This window comes from Moschus berezovskii, chromosome 9 (assembly GCF_049115385.1).
Source record: "Moschus berezovskii isolate FMDL1 chromosome 9, NW_MosBer_1.0, whole genome shotgun sequence".
NCBI lineage: Eukaryota > Metazoa > Chordata > Mammalia > Artiodactyla > Moschidae > Moschus > Moschus berezovskii.
Genome location: NC_142468.1, coordinates 104177603 through 104197342, shown reverse-complemented (window position 1 = coordinate 104197342; position 19740 = coordinate 104177603). Strand labels below are relative to the sequence as shown.

The 19740-nt window shown below is 38.2% G+C and overlaps 3 pseudogenes; 1 reads left to right on the top strand and 2 right to left on the bottom strand.

The window, feature by feature from the left end:
* Positions 1–1399: 1399 nt before the first annotated feature.
* LOC129542135 (olfactory receptor 11H6-like) lies at positions 1400–2448 on the bottom strand (annotated as a pseudogene).
* A 10389-nt stretch (positions 2449–12837) lies between these two features.
* On the top strand, positions 12838–14049 carry LOC148776860 (GTP-binding protein 10 pseudogene; annotated as a pseudogene).
* A 647-nt stretch (positions 14050–14696) lies between these two features.
* Positions 14697–15655, bottom strand: LOC148776859 (olfactory receptor 11G2-like; annotated as a pseudogene).
* Between the last annotated feature and the right edge of the window lie 4085 nt (positions 15656–19740).

The following is a 19740-nucleotide window of genomic DNA, read 5'->3' as shown; positions in this document are numbered from 1 at the left end:
CCACAGGATGGTTTGCACATTCATCTTTGATTCTGCGCTTCATCTGTGAGTCTTTCACTTTCACTGATTCTGTGACATTCCTTATATCCCATCAATAAATCTTCCCCATTGTCATGCTTAATCAGCCAAAGTCAGCTTCTGTTGTAAGCAAGTAAGAAACCTGTTATAATTGCATCATAGTAGATTTGCCGTAGAAAGGTGCAGTCTCAGTAATCTGCAGAGAGCAAAAAGAAACTAAACCCTTCTGGATTGGTTGGTGCCTGGAATTCTCCTCTGATTTTACGGTGATCCAGCAGCCTCACTACTTAGCATATTCTATTACAGAAAATATTCCCCAAAGTCAGAATAACTTGGAAGAGGGCTTTAAAGCCCTCTTTACTTGTTGTGTGCAAGTAAGAACCCTGTTTTCTACATAAAAACAGAAAACAAATTGAGGTCTGGTTTGGATTGCACATTGTCGGTCAAATCATAAGCTTTTTCTTCACTATATAGAAGAAAATTTACAAACCAACGCCTCCCCCAGAAAAAGAAGTTTTGTGCTACAGTTTAAAATATGATACATATTGTTGAACACATGAAACTTACATAATGTTATAAACCAATGTTGCCTCAATCAATTTTTAATTAAAAAAATAAGATATGAACAATTCAGAGTACAAGCGGATGATCAGGTCAAGCCGAAAAATTTATATCAAGTGCTGACTGCCTGGAAGTAGCTTATATTTAATTGGCAGAGTCTGTTTTCTGGTTTCTCATGCTTCTTTTCTGTTAACAGTAAATGTTCCTCTACTTAAAGCTTGGAAGGTGCAGAAACGCAGTTTTGAGTAAGAATACTTAATGATTTGGCACATGTAAATGTGTGCTTGCCTTTGTACTCTCTTCAAAGTTGGACCAAGAATATTCCTTAAGAAGAAACCGTATAAATTCCTATTTTAATTTGCTACATACTGTGTGTAGCTCATCAGTTTTAGGTAGTAAGGAAAACACAAGTGGAAAACACTACTGTTTCAGTGACAGATATTGAGTCCTTGATCTTATAAATTGATTGGCTTTTTTTGTGAGCATAGTAAGTTGGTGCTATTTCTCAATTATAGACAACCTTATAATTGGAAAAGCAAAATAGTTGATAAATTTAAAGTGCATAAAACAGTATTAGGATAAAATCCAAGACACAAGTTGGAAGTATGAGTCTTAGTTTTATATATACCAACTTGATTATATTAGTTTTAGGACTACAAAAAAAATCTTTAAAACATCAATTTATATTAATACATTGGTGAATAAAAACTCCATGAAACTTTGCTGCAATAGACCTTTGGAACTGTGGGTATTTTATTTTGAGATAGGATGAGAGTTTTTTGGTGTGTGTAATGAATCATACTTTCATGAGATTAAGAAGTCAAATACTCAGACATGCCCAGAAAAGAATTTTTTTAAATGAGAGAAATTCTGAAATCTTGAGAGAATAATAATGTAAAAATGTATATCGTTTCTCTGTATTTTTAGAAAATTCTGAGGCACAGAGGACTTTCCTCAATGCATCTTTCATATCTTTGTTCCGGAGGCTGTAGATCAGAGGATTAAAGAGTGGGGTTGCCATGCAGTAAAACAGGGTCACAAATTTCTGTGTCCCAGGATGGCTCCTGGAGCCTGGACTCACGTACATCACCATAACTGAGCCACAGAACAAGGAAACCACCAAGAAATGGGAGGCACGTGTAGAAATAGCTTTGTTCCTGCCTGAGCCAGCTGGGACCCGAAGTACAGCTCGCAAAACTAAGGTATAGGACCCAAGAATGAGAGGAAACTGATGAAAATGATAAGCGAGCTTACAGTGGCACAAGTTAGAGTAGTTTTTGGAACGGGGGCATAGGACAGTGCCAGCAATGGTCCCAGGTCACAGAAAAAATGGTCAATGACATTAAGGCCACAGAAAGGCACCCGGGACATAAGAACTGCAGGCATCAGTATTGATAAAAAGCCACCTGCCCAGCAGAAAACCACTAATCGGGCACAGAGTTGATAGGTCATGATGGTGGGGTAATGCAGAGGTCGACAGATGGCAAGGAACCGATCAAAGGACATCGCAGATAGAAAGTAGCCCTCAGCTGCACACATGGAGAAGAAGAAGTAGAACTGGAGCAGGCAGCCAGCATAGGAGATGCTCTTGGTCTGGGAGATGATGTTGGCCAACATTTTGGGCACATCAGAACTGACATAGCAGATCTCCAGGAAGGAGAAGTTAGCCAGGAGGATGTACATGGGTGTATGGAGCTTCCGGCTTGACCACACAGCGCAGATGATGGCTGCGTTCCCAAGGAGGGTCAGGAGGTAGATGAGGGAGAATATGACAGAGAGGAGGATCTGGATCTCCCTGCGGCAGGGGAAGCCCAGGAGAATGAACTCACTCACAGACCCAGAGATATCACTGGCTTCTGAGAGGTGCATTCTTCTGATCTATGAAGGGAATCATCATTAGATTAGCCATTTCTTTCTCTTGAAAAGTCATTTTTTAATTTTCTGACTTCTGTTTATTCCTTTAATGCACTTTTGTGAAAGGGCTCCATATGGTTCTGATTTTAACTCATTTCCCAATGATCTAGCTTAGTCCAATGAGAGCAGATTTCTGAGAACCCCAGCCAATATGTTACTATATGCTCCCACAGCGCCCACTGTAACAGTCTCCATTTTTTTCAGAGTACAAATTTCACTGACATCATATAACATGGAGTCCAGATTGTTTTCTATGTTTGCATTTACCTTAATTCTTCCTTGATGTAAAGTTCCATAAGATACACCCTCATACATCCATGTAATTTCTTTTCTCCTCATTGCAAAGAAAATTTTATTTAGAATTTTGGAAAATTCTAAGAAAAATCAAAGTTCAAATTAATATGGTAACACATGATAACTAGAGTTATTGTGGTGATCATTTTGTAGTGTATGAAAATACTGAATCATGATCCTGTACACCTAAAACTAATATAATATTGCAAGTCTATTTTATTTCAATTAAAAAAAAATGGCCTGGCAATATTCATAGCAGAAAAGTGGAATTCAAGGCTTGTCTTCAATAAGACAAAGAGAATCATTTTATATGAATAAGAGGTAAAAGATGAATGAAAAAATATTAAAGCTTGTCATGTTGTAAAAAAATAATAAATTACTATGAAGTTGAATTAGGTCAGTACAAAAAGAGTACCTTACTATGTTGTCAGTTAACATTTTCTCAGGCTATCTGTCCTGGATGGCTCTGTTAACGGAAGCAGGGTGCTGAAGACATTGCCACAAATTCCATTTTAGACAGTACCTATTAGTTTCTTAGAGCTGGTATTTAACTTCTACTTGCTGAGCCAACAGCTAAACTGATACAGAGAAAAAAGGACCTTCGTTGGCTTCTCTTCTTTAATTAGGAGATCCTGGCTCTCAAATAGAAAAACAGCAAGAGGCAGATGGAGAAAACTTGTCTCTTTGCTTAGATGGCTGCAAAAGTATATTGTGCATGTACTACAGCTTTTCCTCCTTGACCCAAATTCTGATTTATGATAAAGAAGAGTTTTAGCAAGGCTACTAACAAAAGCTGGAAATCACCATCTTTGACCTGCCCTGCGTCCTAATTTTTGGCACTTTTATGAAAGTGAAAGTCACTCAGTCGTGTCCAACTCTTTGTGACGCCATGGACTGTACATCCATGGAATTCTCCAGGCCAGAATACTGGAACGGGTAGCCTTTCCCTTTTCCAGGGGATCTTCCCAACCCAGGGATTGAACCCAGGTTTCTGGCATTGCAGTCGGATTCTTTACCAGCTGAGCCAAAAGGAAAGCGCAAGAATACTGGAGTGGGTAGCCTATCCCTTCCCCAATGGATCTTACAGACCCAGGAATCGAACTGGGGTCTCCTGCATTGCAGGCGGATTCTTTACCAACTGAGCTATCAGGGAAGCCCTCTGACTTGAACCAATTTCTGAACATTTTTTAAAAATTTGACGTCTAAGGTAGTGAGCAAAGAGCACCCGCTGTTATGTATGAAGCATTTATTGTGACCATCACTTAACATTCATTATCTCAATAAATTCTCCTCCCTCTGCTTTCCAGTTCTAGAGCCTTAAGAAAAAACACCTTCACATTTCAAAATGTAGCGCTGAATTTTACTGTCACTCTGAGCACGTTGATTCTAAAATCCAACTTTTTCCCCTACACAGATGTCAGCTATGTATGTATTAGCTGTGTTTCCTTATTGTGTTTTATTCAATTTGTTCATCTGCCACTTGCCTATATCAAATTTCCACTTGTGCATGTGGAGGACTAGCCTCAGGAAAGCTGTGTTAGTGATTGAGGCTATATACTATAGGAAAAGATTATTTACATATTTCTCACTGTCTCTCTCTATAGGATACATCAGATACATCACTAAGATGGTGAGGCGGGTATCTTCCAAACTAGCAGCTTCCATCAAATGCCAAAGGGAGATCAAGTATAAAAAGAGTTTTGTGTTCATTCAGAAAGACCAACAGATGGATGAGTTGAAATGAACTATAAGCTATACATCCCAGGTGATGGGCTCATTGGAGAAAACTTTGACTGGAAATTCAGTGATTGGAAGGGATGATATGATGCTTTAAATCAGAAGTAGACAACCTAAATTTTCAATATTGGATATTTAGCTAAAATATGTGTAGTAAGAGCCATCACACTTTTTACTGTGACCATAATTTTACTTATACAGTTGAACTGGCTATGGTGGGTAAATATAGAGTTGAACAGACTGTGGTGGGTAAGATTGTGTGTAAACAGGGCAAAGAAACTTGATAAAGAAAGAAAAATAGTGGAATGAAGGTGGGTTGCAGGGGTGTTATATTTTAATGGGAAATCCCCCTTCACTCACGGTCAGAATCAGTGTATACCCACCTCAAAATTAAGGTAAGGATAAGAGTATTTGAGGAGGAGTCTTTGGTGTTTTAACATAGGCTCTTGAATGAGCAGACGTTAATCAGAATTCAAAGTAAGAAAAAGGAAAATGTCATCAGAAAGAAAGAGAAAGAAACAACAAATTTTCTTTCAGATTTTTATCTGTAATACAACTTGGTACTCTCATGAATGTCTTCCTTCCTTTCCTGATTAAAAACTCCTCTGTTCCTGCCTCACTGTTCTAAGTTCAATTCACCCAGGGCCCTTCTCTCCCTGCCTTGGGTCACTGTGGACTCTACCTGAGACTATATGTTGATTTTTCCTTTCACTGCAAATACAGGAATTCTTCAGTCTTAATTACACTTAATGAAAATAAATATCGATTCCTTACAAAAGTTTTATCTCCTTTGAAGTGATATGAAGCTCATTAGCTTCTATCATTTCTTTACCTGGAAAATAATGCCAAACAGAGAAGTGTCAGCTCAAAATTTCCTGATGGGATTTTTGAACAATTGTATGCTGGACAGATGTGATTCTACCAGGAATAATAAAGATTTTGTAAAAAGTTATATATCAGTTGATATATTACCTTGTTTATCATATGAAATATATTTATAAATAAAAATCCAAAGGACCGTTCACAGCCCTCTTTCTGTAGCAATAATACACACAGTGGACATTGCAGCAGGCAGTTGAGGGGCTACCACTGTGCCCTCTTAAAGATCCTAGATGAAGAATTTGGGGGTCCTGGTGACACTCTGCCACACTTTGAGCCTCACAAAGGATTCTCTTTAACTGCAAAAAAAGAATAAAATGCCAAGAAACTCTCCGTTTTACTATGTATACCTTTCTGGCCACATACTGTCCCTAGAGGCCATCCCTCAGGAGCAGCAGGGACAATCAGAGGGCATCATTCAATCCCCAAGTGTGTTTTACTTTCAGTGTTGTGCTCAAAGCTGAAAAGGCCTTCCTGAATCCATCGGTGAGACTGTCACCTAGTAATGGCCCCTCTAATTTGCTGCTCACCTGACACCCACAGACAGGCTCTGGATTTAAAACCAGCTCCATATTGGATATCACCAGTTGCTTTAAGGCTCCCAGAGCTCCCCTGTTCGCATATGTGTTTCTGCAAATGACATTGAAAGTTCACTTTAACAAATTCCCAGATCCTGAGTATCTTCCTGTGGGAGCATGCTCGGTTGCCCAGTTGTCTGACTCTTTATGATCCTGTGCACTGTAGCCCACCAGTCTCCTCTGTCTGTGGGATTTTCCCAGCAAGAATACTGGAGTGGGTTGCTATATCCTCTTCCAGGGAATCTTTCTGACCCAGGGATCGAACTTGTATCTTGTATCTCCTGCATTGGCAGGCAGATTCTTTACCACTGAGCCACTGAGGAAGCCCAAGTCTCTTCCCTATGACCCACTAAAAAGGTAACCTCCCTGCCTATCTTTATCAGTCTGTACAGCAGTGTTAAAAGTTGGTCTGCATTCTCTGAGTAGACTTTTGGTGGCAGGAACTGATTCCCAGTGAAATTGTACAGTGGCTTTCAATCCTCATGAGAATAAGAAAACCTAGGGTCTCACTTGTTCAGAGCCTCCTATCATACCCTCAACCACAAGGATTTTATGTCTTCTTATGTTTTCCAATTATCTTCTCCTGTCTCAATGGATATAAACACTCTACCCGGTTTTTATTGTGTTTAGGTGATAGTACCTGCTATTTGCTGATTACTATGCCAGCAGATTTCATATGTGTTATCTATTATATATGTGTGCATGCTCAGTTATAAGTCATGTCCGACTCTTTGTGACCCCATGGACTGTACCTGGCTGGGTTCCTCTATCCATGGAATTCCCCAGGCAAGAATACTGGAGTGGGTTGTCCTTTCCTCCTCCAGGTTATCGTCCCAACCCAGGGATTGAACCTGGGTCTCCTGCATTGCAGGCAGATTCTTTACCACTGAGCCATGTGGGAAGTCCTATCAAATACTTGTAAATCTCATTAAACTCTTTTGAATACTGTCTTATCCTTTTAAAATGATTGAACAGAAGCCCACAGAGGGTAAGAGTTTATATTTGGCTCTAACTCAACTTGGTTTATCTTTTCTACATATAGGGTGACTGGAGTGAAAAGTTATATCTAATCTTCCCATGGCTTCTACCTGTTATTCTTTCCTGGTCATTGTTATGTCTTTCTATCCCTCTGGGAAAATTCTATTAATCTTGTTATTTTGGCTTCTTGGCTTCCTTAAGTAGTTTTACTTCAAACACTATATTTGAGAAGGCTGTTCAGAATCTGGTTTATGGCTTAATATCTTATTTTATCTTTGATACAACAAATTTGTCTGAAAAATGATTGCTATTGTGAACAAAGATTTGTTTAAAATAGTTATTGCCCATAAGCAGCTTTCAAGGTAATGAGCTACTTTGGCAAAAGTTCCAGCAAAAATCCCATTCAAGGACAGAACTTTAATTCTTTTTTATTCTTTGCTGTGTAAGCAGACACAGAGTAGTCTTGACAATGAGGTGCATTTGAATTCTCGGTAATACTGTTCCTGCCTGAAAACTCCCATGGACAGAGGAGCCTAGCAGGCTATAATCCATAGGGTCGCAAAGAGTTGAACACAACTGAGTATGAGCATGCAGTGCCTCCCAGCAAGGTAGGGGTCAGACCAGATTCAGATGTTACTTCTGTTCGACTCTCTATTTCTTGTGCTAGACTCCATCTTTCTTCTCCAAGCTTTAGTTATTTTAGCACAGAGATACCAGGTGTCCAAAACCAGGCAGAAAGTCTCTAATCCAAGCTGACAAAGGCAGCAATATTGGAAGTAGCCCACTCACTCTGTTTGATGTTCACTAGTTCCAGCAGAAAGCAACCTGGGGGAAAGATAATTCTGAGTTAATAGTGACCAGGTCCTTTTACTGTAGCCCTGCTTCCTGTTGCTTCTTCTAGTAATGACTTAGAAGGATTTTCCATTGGAAGCACCAGTGATGTATCTGCAAGTCATAGAATCACTTATACTCTCACATTGTGTTTGGAGACTCATCTTTAAACTCCTCCCTCAGTGACTTGCTTATAAAAACTTCTTTTCATTCTTTGTTGCTTTGATGATGACTGTCTAACCTTTTCAAACATTTTGTTACTGATAATGTATATTGTCAGTATTTCATTAGCATGTAACCTTCCAAATCAGTTCTTTCCCTTTTTAACTCCAGAAACACCTCAGAAACCAATCTTCTCAGATAGGTCAATTGCCTCAAGAAAGAAAGCCATCCTGGTTCCGGGCAAATTGGACCTTCCCAGGCACTCTTTTTGTTCCAGGCAGGATATTGTGGAAGGTAGGCAGCTAAGCCCCAAGGACTGTGTTGAACCAGGTTCAGCTTTGGGCAATATGGCCCAGGATACCAGGTCCCTCTCTTGGCACAGCCTTCCCCAGGCCATACATTAGGACTCTTACTGTTGCTGTGTTCCTTGTGAATTTGGGCAGAAGAGAGAAGTGGCCGAATACATATACTTGTCACTTTATACTTGACTTTAGATCGATGATATCCAAACTGTTGGAGATGATATAGGTAGTGCTTAATTTCACCATTCTGCTTCATTTGTTCTCGCCAAACATGTCCTGTACATTAAATAATGAATTTTCAAATGAAAGCGAATTTAACTAATTCTGAGAATTTTCTGGTCTTTTGAGAGTCTCCCATGCAACTTTGATATGACTGCTAATCTCAGACAAGAGGTGGAATCCCTGACTCAGAAGAAGTTGGGCAGAAATAGAATTTTAATAGGCTTGAAAGCAGGCACCTGGCACTGGCTCGGAGAGACTCCAATTATGTAAAAAATGCGTTACACCCATATCTTTCCTCACTCCCTCCACTGTTCCACCCACTTCATATTGTCTTTAGAGCACTGTTTTGTGATTTTCTTTTTCTCCTCTTGGTTTCTTCCCAAATGCTGATTGATTTAATCAGTTGATGGACATGAGTTTAGGTAAACTCCGGGAGTTGGTGATGGACAGGGAGGCCTGGCGTGCTGTGATGTATGGGATCGCAAAGAGTTGGACACCACTGAGTGACTGAACTGAACTGAGGAACATAATCATTTTATGGTTACAGCGTAATATAAGTAGTTCTCTCTTGTTGGACATTTAGATTGCTTTGCAAGTTTTTTCTATTACAAACTATTCTGTGATGATGTTCTCTTACAGTGAATTAGTATAAGTGTATTAGCTGATCAAAATGTATATATAATCTTAAGACTTTTCTTTGCCATATTGCTAGATTGCTTTCTAAAAGTGTTGCCCTAACTTAGTCTAACCAGCAGATAGTGAGAATGCTCATTTTCCTCACATGTGAAACACACACACACATACAGCTTATTATAATTCTGTCTAAAAATTACCATTATGAATATTTTAAAGTAATGTGTCATTATTTTAATGTGTATTTATTTAATTAGTAATTTGGTTGAGTCTAAGAAGTGTTTTTTATCATTTTGCCTTTTTTTCCTTTTCATTTATATATATAACATTTTTCTAATCATGTGTTCATTTTTCTTGATTTAAAATAATTTCTTATAACATATTTATATTTTCCATTTTTGATGTTTTACCTATTCAATACATGTGCATAGCAATTTTTTGAACCAAAGCTATTTTTTATGTAGTCACATATGCACTCTTTCTCTTAATGGTTTATACTTTGGTTTTATGCTTAGGAATATATTCACATCTTGAGATTACATATTGATAACATATATGATGTAGAATTGAAAGATGTCTGATTTTGTGAACAGAAAATGTGTGCAATTATCAACAGGGAAACACAACCAGTCTCCAGTACTTGTAGCAATTTCAGAAAGGATAAATTTCAGAAGGATAAACCCCTTCTCCATAAAGGAAGGGGTTAGTGTAATCAACTTGCCATCAAGTGGCTGGCTCTAGTGACTTCTGAGACACTCTGAGGCAGAAATTTGAAAGATATGTGGTGGTTTTGAAGTGGGACATTGTTCAGTTCAATTCAGTTCAGTTCAGTCGCTCAGTCGTGTCCGACTCTTTGCGACCCCATGAATCACAGCACACCAGGCCTCTCTGTCCATCACCAACTCCCGGAGTTCACTCAAACTCATGTCCACAGAGTCGGTGATGCCATCCAGCCATCTCATTCTCTGTCGTCCCCTTCTCCTTCCTCCCGCCCCCAACCTTTCCCAGCATCAGGGTCTTTTCCGGTGAGTCAACTCATCGCATGAGGTGGCCAAAGTATTGCAGTTTCAACTTTAGCATCAGTCCTTCCAATGAACACCCAGGATTGATCTCCTTTAGAATGGACTGGTTGGATCTCCTTGCAGTCCAAGGGACTCTCAAGAGTCTTCTCCAACACCACAGTTCAAAAACATCAATTCTTCGGCGATCAGCTTTCTTCACAGTCCAATTCTCACATCCATACATGACCATGGGAAAAACCATAGCCTTGACTAGACGGACCTTTGTTGGCAAAGGAATGTCTCTGCTTTGTAATATGCTATCTAGGTTGGTCATAACTTTCCTTCCAAGGAGTAAGCGTCTTTTAATTTCATGGCTGCAGTCAGCATCTACAGTGATTTTGGAGCCCCCAAAAATAAAGTCTGACACTGTTTCCACCGTTTTCCCATCTATTTCCCATGAAGTGATGGGACCAGATGCCACGATCTTTATTTTCTGAATGTTGAGCTTCAAGCCAACCTTTTCACTCTCCTCTTTCACTTTCATCAAGAGGCTTTTGAGTTCCTCTTCACTTTCTGCCATAAGGGTAGTGTCATGTGCATATCTGAGGTTATTGATATTTCTCCCAGTATGAGTTAAAATTCATGTAGAACTATTCAGTACAACTGTAGCTGAAAAAGAAGCTTACCAAAAGTATCTGCTACAATAAACATCTGGCTCCATTACCATTTACTAGTGTGATATTTGGGAAATTCCTGAACCTCACTAAAACTGTTAATTTTCTAATTTTTTAACATAGTGTTGGTAATAACTTGCTCCAGAAGGTTGTTATATGTATAAAATAAATGCATATTATATGTATATAATAAAGTGACTGTTCTCAAATTACTCAGTGTGATAACAGTTCCATCAGGTGATTTGGGAGAAAATAAAGTTATTTTGTCAAAATTGGATAAAATTCCATTTCAGTACATGATTTTTGGAGATTTATAATACTTACAATGTTTTGAAGACTTCATGAATTTGCTTACTTTGGTGTAACCCTTTATTGCTTTATTTAAGAATGGCACTTAAAAAAGCTGAGCAGACAGTTTTTCTCCTTTCCTATTAACTTCACATGGATTATTCCTAGAAAAGCATGTTGGTAAATTTGGAGATAGTTTACATAAGTGGTTTAGCTCAGGATCAGCACTGATAAATTCTTAGAAATAGTAGGACATGTAATTGAAATAAAGGAAGTAGCCTGCAAGGCTGACCTCTGTATGAGAGGAGGTAAGAATTTACTTTATGATTTGGAATGAATGTCCAAATGGTGAGAATGGTCCAGATGGTGAGATTGAGGGAAGTATCTGAGGGAAGTGGTAAAACAAGAGATTGTTTATTGAGTAGATAGACTTTGCTTGTATCCTTGTAAATAATCTCCTAAAATAAACTAGACAAATTTGAAGTTTAGATTTCACTATATCCTTAATTCATAAAGTCCTGAATTAAGCAAAAGTTACTAAAAAACTTGAATTTTATTTCGTTTTAATTAATTAATTAATTTCATTCCATTTTAAGTGTCAGCAGCCTGAATTACGAGGTGTTTCTGATACGTAAAGTGTGAGATGCAAAAAGCCTAGTTAATTATTATCGCAAAATCGGTTACAAATGCAGAAACCACACACCTTTGGAAGCAACAGTACATTTTATTCACTACACATTCTCATCTCTTTTCCCTATCTGCTTTAAGAAAGCTAGATGACTGTAGGGTGAGCAAACCATAAGCACCCAGAAGGAAATAATAGTTAAAATAATCAGGGAAACAGCATCTTATGTTAAAGATATTTTGGATGATGTTCTTAATTAAGCATTTTTACTTAGGTAGATAATTTGTCCAGGCAATTGTTCACCCATTCAGTCCACTTTGTGAAATAGGACAGAAAAAACTTGCTATAGAACCCCCAGAAATTCTGACCGTCCTTGTCCAGACAACCTCAGATTCTTGGTTCTTTCTTAAAGGAAGTCCAATTACAGTTGTACTTCACTTTGTGGAATAGATGATTTTCTGAAGGCTATAAATGTGGCTCCCTAAATTACACTTTATTTCTCTGTTATATTCTTAGAATCATCTTTAAAAAATACGTGCTAGTGGTGAAAATAAAATGCATAAACAAACCAACATTTGTAACTATATATTTTAAAAAGATCTTTAGACACATTTTAGATAATACTTAATATGTCACATGGCAAAAATACCGAAATAAAATATGGTCCTACAGCATGTCAATTGACACTGGATTTGCAGCAAAGAGAGAAGTCCTGACTAATGCCCTTTACATTTAGCATATATCTTAACTTTATTGAATAAACACGAGCCACTAAGTTCCTAATTCTTATTTTGAGTACTTTCTGACTTACTACTTAATATGCACCTAAGGCTGTTTGTTTCTTTACGATCCTTAGAGTAGAAACAGGAATTATTCTTTGGAAGAGAGTAAAAAGATCACACCTGTACGGCTGTACTTTTTTCATACGGTAATCCTTACATTCTGTGGCTACCAGTGGAGAAGATGTTGCAGTGTAAATACCAAAACAAGTTTATGAATCCTCTTGAATCCTTATATGTTGCTTCAATTCTGAAACACAAAGCAGATTTATACTTCCTTTTAGAAGCTTGGTTATGATGACAAGTTCAATTTTCTTAAGACAATTTTATTTCTTAAAAATGACTAATCCGCTTTGCAGGCATGGTGCGCTGCAGTTGCATGCTGTTCAGAAAGTATGGAAACTTCATTGATAACCTGAGACTCTTCACCAAGGGAGGAAGTGGTGGAATGGGCTACCCTCGTTTAGGTGGAGAAGGTGGAAAAGGTGGTGACGTCTGGATTGTAGCCCATAACAAAATGACTTTAAAACAACTTAAGGATAAATATCCTCAGAAACGGTTTGTGGCTGGAGAAGGAGCAAACAGTCGAGTTAGTGCACTGAAAGGCTCCAAAGGGAAAGACTGTGAAATTCCTGTCCCTGTGGGTGTTTCAGTAACTGATGACAGTGGTAACGTTATAGATTCCCAAATGCTGGAAAATCCTCTTTGCTAAGTAAGATTTCTTATGCAAAACCTGCAATTGCAGATTATGCATTTACAACAATAAAGCCTGAACTCGGAAAAATTATATATAGTGATCTCAAACAGATATCAGTAGCTGATCTTCCTGGTTTAATAGAAGGAGCACATATGAACAAAGGAATGGGCCACAAATTCCTCAAGCATATAGAAAGAACTAAACAACTGCTTTTTGTTGTTGATATTTCTGGATTTCAGCTTTCTTCCCAAACTCATTACAGAACTGCTTTTGAAACCATAATACTGCTTTCAAAAGAGTTAGAGTTGTACAAAGAGGAACTTCAGACAAAATCTGCACTCTTAGCAGTAAATAAAATGGACTTGCCAGATGCACAGGATAAGTTCCATGTACTGATGAACCAACTCCAGAATCCTAAAGAATTTTTGCATTTATTTGAAAAACACATGATTCCAGAGAGGACTGTGGAATTCCAACACATCATCCCCATCTCTGCAGTTACTGGAGAAGGAATCGATGAACTAAAGAACTGTGTAAGGAAATCTCTGGATGAACACGCCAACCAGGAAAATGATGCATATCATAAGAAGCAGTTGCTTAATCTACATATTTCCAATACAATATCTTATAGTGAGCCACCATCAAAGAATGCTGTTTCTAGTCCTAGAATGGATGTAACTTAAATATATGAAAAGTGATACTGAAATTGTGTTCATTTGAAAGCTCTTTGACATTTTTTAGAATGTTGGTTGTTACTAACCTGCTGTATATACCATCATTCAAGAACCATATTTTTAAAGATGTTTTGTAGTTAAGTTTGTCAACAGATAAAAAAATAACCAAGGGTTAAAAATGACAGTTTATAATGTTATGGCCATCCACGTGTAATAATATCCTATAGTATTCTATCTGTATGTCTCTGCTGCTGCTGCTGAATCACTTCAGTCGTATCCGACTCTGTGTGACCCCATAGACGGAAGCCCATCCGGCCCTGGGATTCTCCAGGCAAGAACACTGGAGTGGGTTGCCATTTCCTTCTCCAATGTGTGAAAGTGAAGTCGCTCAGTCGTGTCCGACCCTTAGCGACCCCATGGACTGCAGCCTACCAGGCTCCTCTATCCATGGGATTTTCTAGGCAAGAGTACTGGAGTGGCTCTAGTGAGATAATTTTTAAGATTATAAAACAGGGTTCCTTATGAGCAACTAGGTTTTATTTGTTTGTTTTTGAGTTTGTCATTACCTGGTTCTCCTAAATTTGTAATAGTTCTTTTTTTTTTTTTTTTTTGAACAACCTCAAACTCCTGATTTTGAACATATTCACTGATAATAAAGATCACTGATAATCAGCAAAAAAAAAAAAAAAAAGACTAATCCATCATGTAGTGGGTGACTTTTATGATAATAGTAGGCTTTATTGTAATAGTTCCTTAACCAAAATTATTATTAAATTTTCTAGAAAACCATCCTGTTCGTGTCTTATTCAGATAGCTTGTGTTGCAACTTAGTTCACTATGACTTCTGATTTATGTTTTAAGAACAGATATTTCAGCCCAAAAGACTTTCCTTAGAGCAGCCTTCATCTCACTGTTCCTGAGGCTATAAATTAGAGGATTGCAGAGGGGTGTTATTACAGAATAAAATAAGGTCACAATTTTTTGCACTTTCACTGGGTGTCCTGATCCAGGACTAACATATATCACCATAACAGAGCAAAAAAACAGAATTACCACAGCCAGATGAGAAGCACCAGTGGAGAAAGCCTTGCGTTTGCTGGCTTCTGAGGGCATCCTTACCACAGCCAGAATCACCAGCACATAGAAGCAAAGGAGGAAGAGAAAGGTGCCAGTCATGAAAACAGCATTGAAAGTAGAGTAAATGAGTTGTGTGGTGCTGTCTTCAGAACAGGACAGCATCATCAATGGGACAGGATCACACATAAAGTGGTCGATGATATTTGGGTTGCAAAAGGGCAACTGTGAAATGAGAACAACAGGGGTTAGGAAGAGAATGAACCCACAGGATCACCCAAAGATGATGATGGCAGTGTAGAGCTCTTTAGTCATGATGCGTGGGTAATGCAGAGGATGGCAGATGGCAAGATACCTGTCAAAGGCCATGATGCAAAGGTAGAAGCCCTCGTCACACCCAAAAGAGAACAAGTAGGACTGTGCAAAACAGCTCACGAAGGAGATGGACTTGCTTGAGGATAGAAAGTTGGCCAACATATTAGGGACGGTTGTGGTGACATAACATATTTCCAGGAAAGAGAAATTCCCCAAGAAGATGTACATGGGCGTGTGAAGGTGCTGATCCCACCGCACATCTGTGTTCCACATCAGGGTCGGGATATAGGCTACTGAAAAGAGCCCGAAGTAGAGGAGCTGCATTTCTGGGCTTGAGGGAAAGCCCAGCCCAGGAGGATTAAGTGGATAACAAAGTGGGTGGTTTCTCTGCTGGACATATTCATTGGTCTGGAAGACATGGGATGACAGAAGTTACTTAACTTTAACACAGTATACTGATTCTTCCTGAAAAATCCTAGTTTCGTTACCAGTTTGGGTAGATTAAGTAATAAACAATGAGTTTTATTTTAAAGCACCCAAATGGTGATCATCATAACCTATTGCCCAAGAGTATGATTTCATTTGATGATGTTGTTTAATCACGTAGTCATGTCTGACTTTTTTGCTAGCTCATGGACTGTAGCCCACCAGGCTCCTCTGTCCATGGGATTTCCCAGACAAGAATACCGGAATGGGTTGTCATTTCCTTTTCCAGGGGTTCTTCCTGCATTGGCAGGTGGATTCTTTACCACTGAGCCACCAGGGAAGCCCTTCATTTTGATAGGATGCAAATAATCATATAAATAAGAACATGGTTTGGCACAATCGTTAAACTAGATTGGGATATTGGATAACACTTAAGTGTAAAATTTGTAATTCAGAGTAAGTCACTTAACTTTCTGTGTGTTTTACCATAAAAAAGAATAGTACACACAAACCAGCATATGTGGAATTTCTAAAATATTATGTAAAACTAATTTTTTGTAATTAGTGATATTGATAATAATAGCAAATGAAATTTCAGAAGGTTCTATCTCACTGAGATAACAAAGAAAGAATACAGGGAATATTTCTTTTTGTGCTTGTTTATGATATTGTTAAGTAATGATGAAAAGGGCCTCTCTGGTACCAGCACAGGTGGTATATTATATGACTGTACTAAACACGTTTGGCGTATAAGAAATGTGTTTTCTCTGTCCGGCCTGTTGGATTCAGCTCCACAGCACGAGAAGAGCCCTAACCTTTGGCACCTGAATACTGAAAATTTTGATATACTCTCTAGTGAACTTGAGAACTAGATATGCCACTTGGGGCAACGGACCTTAAGGAGAGCAACGACTCAGAGTGACTGATGGACCTTAAGGAGAGCAACTACTCGGAGTGACTGCCCTGTTGAATGTGACTAGACTTGGCCCATTTTGCTGCAAAATAGTTGTGACATAGAGAAAAGATTTTGATTTGTGTGCGTGGCATTTCCATTATTTTCATAGCTGCTTTCTATGTTTGGTCTCGTTTTCTCTTTTTTATGCATAACCTCTGAAACATTTTTATACTCATTCTAGGCATCTTCTATTGAGACAATCTTGAGACATGGAATATCTTTCTTAACCATTCTTGCTCCCCTCTTCCCCTAGTTTGTAATTATCGAATCAAAGCTTCATGTCTTGCTTTCTTAGAAGCCTACTGTTGGCTATCATATTTGGAACCTAAAGTGAAAGCACAGCTATTTATGTATTCTCATTGCTCATGGGGCTTTATAGATTTTATCAGGTCTGAATGCAAGCTGGTAGCCAATCTGTTTGTTTCTCATAGCAATCACATTATATCAGGGGGCACACAAGTGCTTCTGTGTGTGTGTGTGTGTATTTTGTCATCAAAGACAGTCTTCTTTGATCTATTGCAATTGTGAAGCAAGATTTGTAAAAGAAGATTATTTAAGATTTTTATCATGAATAATTGTATGATTTTTCTCAATTGAAGCTTTTGTACAGTAGCTGAGAGAGAATAAATGTCATCTTGTCTAGAAACTCAAGCTATGGAGCTAGTGAATCTTGGCTTGTCACTATAAATGAGAGGGCCTTTCACTTAAGAACATATAAATTGTACTTACACACATACAGTGAATAAAAATACGCAGGAAAAAGAGAAAAATCATAACATTAAGAGGCGATTCATATGAATAAGCTTCAAAATTACCCTTAGATGTCCACAAATTATTCTGCTGCTTTTATTGAAGAAAAAGCTCAGCTAACACACATCATAGTGGTAGCTTCATAACTCATTTGACTGAATTTTTAAAACTCATTTAATTTTTGTCTTTTATATTGCAATGTGTGTCTTGATACCTTGAAACCCTGTTTGATGATATTGAAATTCCTCATTTTTACTAACAAGGACTTCCCCGATGGCTCAGCAGTAAGGAATCTGTCTGCAATGCAGGAGACACAAGAGATGTGTGTTCAGTCCCTAGGTTGAGAAGATCTCTAGCAGGAGGAAATGCCAACCCACTCCAGTATTCTCACCTGGAAAATCCCAAGGACAGAGGAGCCTGGTGGGCTACAGTCTATTGTATTGCAAAGACTCAGAGATGACTGAGTGACTGAGCCTGCAGTGCAATGGCACCCTAACAGTGGCCAGTCAAATCAATGTCAATACTCACCCTGTTTGGGTCTCCTGTTACAGTATTTCTTGGGAATACTAACTGTATAAAGTCACAATCCAAAGGATATCCTACAAATGCAAGAAACAGGAAGCATACAGATGCTGAATGGTGTTTTATCACTTAAGGAAGATACACAAAATTAGTGAGCTTGAGGGCAATATGTGGGTTGGAGAGCTGTGATATCAGAGTGGAATCAGAGATTTGTCATATTATTTCTACTGAACAAAAAACAAAATTCATTATAATATTGGTAATAAATCCACTTCCAGTAATTTACCGTTATACATTTTAAAAATAAAATCCCCAAGTCTCTCTGTAAACAATACCCATTAGTATTTTAAAGGAATCAGAAAATTAGGTGTATTTCCCAAAGCTCAGGAAAATAATAGAAAGTTGATATTTTAAAATTCTCTGTCTGAATTTTATTGTAGTCAGATATTTACATTTAGAACAAGAAGTAAACACTTGTCAGCAAATCCATGTATGCAAAAATCTCAGCATTTGAAATAGGGCATGCAAAACTTTAACTCACTCCTTGGATGTGTGCCAAGAAGAAAAGTCAGAGAGGGGAAATAAAATATTCCCATAGCATGTGAGGGACTTCTGATGAGATGGCCGATCCAGTTTGTAACCTGTCAAGAGAAGCAAAGAGTGAATTTTAAAAGAGTTTTTCCTCCCCAGCCTCAAGGGTCATATTTAGATGAAAGCCCAGATGAAGGTGCTGTCTAAATTCATTTCCTTGCATCATGGCCTTTTGAGATTTGGGAGCCATGCCCTGATATTTTGAAAGTATTTGTTCAGCAGATAAGATGGGTTTGAATTGTCTTTATTTACAATGAAATCCAAGTCCTGCTGTTCCTTGAGGAATAGCGCACTTGCGGAGTAAGTTCTTATCTTCTCTTGAGCTTCCACTAATCAGGTTTTGCAAAAGTTTCCTGGGGAATAATTAAATAATAGCAGTGTTTGCTGTAATAGTTACAATAAAAAGATGTACCATTTGACTCTCTTTCTCTTTTGAAGAAAGAGAAAAACAAATTTTCCTCACTAATATTCTCAAATTTTTTGTTTAGAGACATTTCAGCTGTTATTTTATAATAGTCATTGCAAAGTTGCATTTTCAGGGCTAAGACTGGTATAGGGTTATTCAAGTAAGCAATTGTTTATTAAGTGCTGAACAGGCAGTAAGGATACAGCCTGTTTTTAAAAACAGAAAAAAAATTTCCTGCCTACCTAGAACAATTCAATTGAGGTTGGGGAGCAACAGAAACTAAACAAAATCAGTAAGTGAATAACTGAAATATTAACTTTTTCTTTTCATTCAAGAAAAATGAAACATGGAAGTGGGACGGATTATAAATGGAGTAGTGCTGAGGCAAGCACAACAGGTAGGGATTAAAAGTGGTCCACGCGCAGTTTGGGAAAAAGAAACTAGAGACAGAATTAAAGTTTTAAAGATGGGACTGAGGGGCACTTTGGGGCCTCATCACTTTTATTTAGTGTCTTGGCAAGCAGAAAGTATCTGTTGTGTTACAACGATGTCATTCTCCTGTATCCCCAGTCACGTTTCCCGTTTATTGATTACTTTAAGCTATCTTTGTTATTTTCTTGTACAATGGTTATCACCTAGCTGGAGGTCATAGACCCGCATATACCTTAGGAAAACATCTTAGTGTGTGCACAAGCAGTGTTCTGAACTTGCGCTGACCCAGCGTTCCAAGTTCCACACTATGTTTTTCCTTAGCTTAGCGGGGTATGACGACCCCAACTAATCAACCCAATGTACTTTTATTTGGGTTATGCTGTATTGCTATATTTAGCTTTTATTCTTTTCCCATGGTGAGT